Genomic DNA, 6,000 nt, shown 5'->3' with positions numbered 1-6,000 from the left:
CCCTACAATCCCAAATACAGACATAATCCATCCCAAAAGATTTAAGGCTTCTGTCCCAAAAGACTGAAGGTTATTACCAAAACATTTCCAATTCTGTTCTTACCATAATGGAACTCTTTTTTTCCAGTTGTAATAAAAGCCTATTGAGTCATCTGACTTTGTAGTTAACCAGAAAAAAAATGATATTTTGTCATCTTTTCCCTTGAATTCACTGCTCTTGGCAATCCTTTGACAGTTTAATACCAGAATTCAGGTCAGAATGGAATCACTTTTCCTCATAAGCAGCCTGTGATCCATGGATTCACTGGGGCACTAAGCTTTGCTATCTTTGTGTTTCAAGCTTTTCTAAGATCAGCTCCTTGTTGCCATGTATAAGCTTAAGGACCATGACTTAAGAATGCAGGATCAATTGCATTTGCATGGTTTAGCTTTTATGTTTTTATTGTTGGATTTTTTTTCTCACATTTTCCCCGATTTAAAGTTGCCGTTAACATTAAATGAAGATCCTACTCAAAATCAGTTTTGACAGAAAAAAATCTTAGTTTGTCTACTTTTCCACTTCTAGGCAATGTTTTTTTTTTAATATTGATGGACAGAATGAGATATAGTGCTTTTTATTCCTTTCATACCAAAATCATGACTGAGTGAAGTTACAAGTAAAAATGTACTTCAGTTTTCTATTTGTCCCTGTATTCTTTCATTTATTGGAGTAAAGGGGGGAACAGCTTAACTTTCACATCTCAGCTCAAATCTGGACCCTTTTTTATAATTTTATTTTTAATTTTTTATATCTAGCTTCTGCCAGTGAAATCTAAAAAAACCCCACCGGGTATTAAGTTTCTACCTCTCAATTAAAGGGTTCTTTTTACTGAATAAATTTTGACGGATGCATTCCAAGTGAGGATGGACGATGTCCTTCATTTATAGTCACGGCTATATTGCCCAGTCTTTAATTGATGAGATTTACCCCAGCGATCACTGTGTCAACAGTTTCAAAAGGTTGGATCTTGTAACAAATGTTTCACTGACTTTCTTCAGTGAGTGGATTGTGAAGGCTTTGGGCTTGTGCCATTTAAATTTGGAGTCTCCAACTTGGAAGGGTTTTAATTGATCAGAGTCTTTATTTACCTTCTGGGTAAGGAAGCATTTAGTACCATCCTTAATGCACAGAAGCAGTGTCCTAACACCAATGACTCTCAGCTTCATGCACACTGAATGCATCCTGTACTACACATTTTCAGGCTGTGATCATTCCGTTTATGCTTTGGATTCAACCAGCCATGAAAAGGTCACAACTGTAACCTTGAAAAGGTGATGACAGAGTTGCAGGTCATCATCAGGACTGATGCTCACTAGTAATGCTGCAGCTGCTGTGTGGGATGCTAGTCTCCTGGGAGGAGTCAGCAAAGGGTTACTCAGATTATACAGTATTTTTTTCTCAGCAGTGTCTATCATGAATTGACAAATTTCTGTCTCTTTCTATGTAATTGTGTACTTTGGGACTGTATTTCTTCCTGGCAGTGCTTCCTATGCTGATTATTCTTTTTATTCTAGAAAATAGGGAGAGAATGAACAGCAGAAGTGTGTGGCTTTGAGAAAGCTTGTGTTTGCATAAAATTACAAACTGAAACCTTGATCTGTATATTTCTAGAGTATGTTGTGATATCTCTTAAGATAGTAAAATTGTTGGTGTGTACCTGTGATTTCCAACAACACCCAGAATTCCAGCTCACCTCCGATTATCAGGGTTCTTTAAAGTGGTAATACATTTTCTTGAAGTGTTTCAAATGCTGAAAAAGTTTGTTTCTGATAAAATGCGGAAATAATTGAAAAGCTGTGGAAGAACTTGAGGCAGGCGGAAGCAGTACAAATGAAAGCAGGAGAGAATGTTGTGCTTACTTAAAGCCACTACTGGAATTTCCTATTTTGTAATGGAAGAGCAACTGGGTAATCTAGCCTAATAAGAATGATTCCTTTTTCTCATGTAATTGAAGCTGTTACTGCCTTATTGTGCTATTTTTCATACAAATGTGATTTCCCCCTCCGCTTGGATAGAAATGAACAATTGGACTCCTTCGGGATGGCCACTTAAACTAGCGTCTAGTTTCAGACACCAACTGCTGGATCCAGCAGATTTAGATCACTAAGCATGAAAGTTCTTTACTTACTTGCATGCAGCTGCATGCTGGCCTAATTTTCCAGAGAACAAAAATGTAAATTATTTTCATTAGCTTTGCTGAAACCTGTCTCACGTAATACGCCTCATGCTCCGAAGTATACTATTAAACATCTTTATAAAGTCAACATACATCAGAATGAATTGCAACGTGGTGATAGAACAGGGATAAACCCGCAGTAGCATAAGGCTGAGGTGTCCTGATTTATTGTAGTTTCCTGGTGTGACATCAGGCAAGTCATCTCAACTTGTGGCTATGTCTGTGCTCAGAGCTGTGCTGGAGATAGCCAAACTATTCCTGAACACATTGTGTGCAGCAGAGTGCGATGCTGGCACACCCTGCCTCCTACATGCTGTGCTAACGCTGCAGCACCGAGCTCCTCATCTCAGCAAGATGATGCTTTCCTCTAGAACTAGCTTCAGTGCTTCTGTGCTACACAGTGCTGTGCGTGAAAGGTACGCTCACAGAGAAGTTAATGATCTAAATAAGCTCTGCACTTGGAGAGCATCAGTGTTATGAGCTGCCTGTTATGAATGGTAATAAAGTTTAAAAAGCAAGTCACTTCGATAAGACTTAAGATTAAAAAAAAATATTTTAATTTCTACATTTGTAAGATCTTTTACTGTGTTTCTGACTTAGCTACAGTGAAAATGGCTACTGCTTGTCATACAAATATAACACATCTGAAAACTTTTTTCAAATTATACTTAGTTTTTCACATGCTTTGCAACTTCAGCAATTTGCATATCTTTCGGACTGTTATTGTATTATGATAAACAGGGATTATCATATATTTTCAGATAATGTTTTCTGAACAATTCAATGTCTATTTGTAGCTCTTCCATTTATTTTAATTACTAGCACAGTGTGCAAAATTTATTAATCAGCAGAGTCTTTTTAAGTTAAAATACTAAATTAGCTAACCCCATTAACACAGAATACTCCAAACAAGCAGTAATAGGAGAGGTAGTTACTGTGCAAATCGTATTATACATGCGGGTGCTCTAGGGCACAGTTAAGCATGATTACCCTCTTTTGATCCAGTATTCCTCTGCTTCTTCCAGCTAATTTCCACTGGAAATTTACAAAGTAGAGCCTTCATTTTTCCATCTTAATTTTTCTAATGAAGTTCTGGTACTTCATAACACTGGGGATGCAGATAATAAGTCTTTATATAATTAAGAAGTTCCAGAATTTGCTGCAGAAGAGATGTCTTTACTTCCTGGAAGAACTAGACTGTGCTTTTCTTTGCCACTTTAGATTATCACAGACAGGGGTTAAACAAAAATGGACAGAGGATTCTTAGATTTACTCACATTAGGATAGAAGTGATAGTTTATTGAAAAAGTATGTGTTTAGTATATTATTGTTGACAATACTTGTAATAATGCACTCAAAATAAGCTTCTTATGGCAAAAATACTGAGCTAAAGGTAATCAGACTACATATGTTAAGTAAAATATGTCTTTATTTTTGTAAATAACACTTTGATTTTAATGTGCACTCATTAAGAACTAAATAATGGCTGCCCTGCCGCAGTTGTTTTGCTGTGGAAAACCATTGTGCTTCTTCCTTTGTTCCCTGAGTGAAAACATAGACACTGTTGGATTTGATGAACAAATTATCAAAATTCAAAAGCTTAAAATTCATTTCATGTTTTATTTAAAGAAAAAAAAAGATTCACAGCTTCCTGATAGAGAAGCATAGTTTGTTTGGAGCTAATTATTTATGGTCTTCTTCAAAGTGAGAGAGAATTGTTTTATTTGAATTAGACCAAGACAACAAAGAATTGAACTGCTATTGAATAAAACAACTTTTGATAAAAATTTAATCACACATCTAGAGTTGAGATTTTGGTAGTAATTTTACTACTAAATTACAAAAATGTACAGGACACATGAATATTATTCAACTTTGAAAAAACATGTAGGAAGACTTATTCCTTCTAGTTCTCTGGTTTTAATATATCTTATTGTGCCCTGGTAGTGCAGCACGCGTGGCAGACTGGCAGGATGCTGCTGCCCAGCACTAAATGGTGAACCTGACAAGTCCTCCTCCCTCTTTGTGCTGCTGCTCTCTCCTCTCCCATTGCCATAGACACCAGAGCCCAGTACCTGCTGCTGCATCAGTACCTACTGGTGGGAGGCCTCTCCCATCTCCTGTCTCAATAGTGAGAGACGTTGCCATGAAGGAGACAGAATGGAGGGAAGAGATGCTAGGTGGAGAGATGCAGGAAGAAAGATCACGAGGGAGTAAAAATGTGGGGAAAAGAAGAATTAGAAAGATGAAATTGATAGTAGCAAGGAGATGCAGGACAGGATGAGTGTAGGGAGATATAAAGCAATTTTAATTTTTGTTAACAATAAATATATAGAGTATCTTTTGAAATTTAAATACACACTGCTAGCAGCTGTTGGGTCGAGGCTTCTAGGTCTTTTTACGCTAATTAGGTTCAACATAGTGTGGTCCTGGCAACAGTGCAGCTGGCCTTTGTTACCAGTGACCCTGCCAGCTTTGGTCCTAGTTGTCCCTCAGGTTGTGTATGTGTGATACTGCTATTTGTAGAACCTGAGATAGTTTCTTATTTTTGGTTCCAACTCTTTCCTCTCATCTTTAGTGTATTCTTTGGCATGCCTCTCATTCAAGCTTTTCTGGTGGGTGAAACAAAATTATTTTTCATTTTTAAATTTAATTCCTTTAGGGAAAGTTCACCTCCCATTAAATCATCAGTTTTGGAAAGTGTCATCTTATACTATGTTTTATGACACAATATAGCATGAAGACAGAATTTAATTCTTTGATCCTGCTACTTCTGTCTCTGTCATATTTACTGAACACCTTTAAGAATTTCTGAATTTATGCTTACATCACAAGGAAAATCTGAAACCCAAATGTAAGAATCCTGTGAGTGAGCTTTTTGTGGGGGAAAAAAACTATTGAGGTCTAGACTTGTGCAGTTGATAATGGCATCATACTATTGCCTGGATTTAATTTTATTTTCCTTCCATCACTCTCTTCTGTCACATTCAGAGCACATGCTGTCATTAATTTGGGGAAAAGCTGTGTCAGGTGTATATATAGAGCTACAGAACACAATACCATTACTGAAGTGTTTTGCAGTGCTATTGCTTTTTACAATTATTACTGGTTGTGGGGGTATAATGGCTTTTGTATGACTCCCATTAATTTGGTTACCCTACTTAACACAAAAAATTGTTTTAATGTTCTTTTTAATTACTTATTCACATAGAGTAATGAAAATTCTTACTTGCTTTAAACAGATATTGAAATTGCAAGCATATGATCCTTTCTTATAGTTAGATCATTATCTCTATAAGGATCTGCCCACCTGGCTCTGACAGCAGAACTATAGACAGAAGGAAAAAAAGAAAGTTTTAGATAGCAAATTTTATAGGGAAAACTATAATAATTTACTTTATCTATATATACATGTATATATATCTATATATACATTTTTTGTATAAATTTTACAGACATAAAATTCATATTGAATTATGAATGCTGTGGCTCAACTAAATTCTATGCATATACGGCAAATCTCTAAACCGCTAGCCTTGGCTTCTCAGCTATCCAATCCCTTGAGAAAGCCAATTTTCTTTCATGTCTGAACAAAAGAAAAATGTACTATTAAAATGCAATTCAGAAGTGATAAAAACTGCAAGTGGAGCAGCCGGCTCGCAGCACCTCCAATGTATTCTCTGGGACACTGGGGCCACATTAATTTTTTTGTGTGTGTGATGTCCATCCCATGTGCAAATTAGCATTACAAGTACCATAATCTGTCTTATGTGAGAATGTCCTT

General features: G+C 36.4%; 1 protein-coding gene across 1 annotated transcript in view; it reads left to right on the top strand.

Annotated features, from left to right (window-relative positions):
• Positions 1-6,000, top strand: part of SPATA17 (spermatogenesis associated 17) — a gene marked incomplete at its 5' end in the record, with an annotated part of 75,896 nt that overhangs the window by 48,617 nt on the left and 21,279 nt on the right. The gene's annotated exons all lie outside the window — the stretch shown is intronic.

The sequence above is a fragment of the Pterocles gutturalis genome, unplaced genomic scaffold (genome assembly GCF_000699245.1).
Source record: "Pterocles gutturalis isolate BGI_N339 unplaced genomic scaffold, ASM69924v1 scaffold1078, whole genome shotgun sequence".
Taxonomy (NCBI): domain Eukaryota; kingdom Metazoa; phylum Chordata; class Aves; order Pterocliformes; family Pteroclidae; genus Pterocles; species Pterocles gutturalis.
This window is presented reverse-complemented; position numbering and strand designations above follow the sequence as displayed.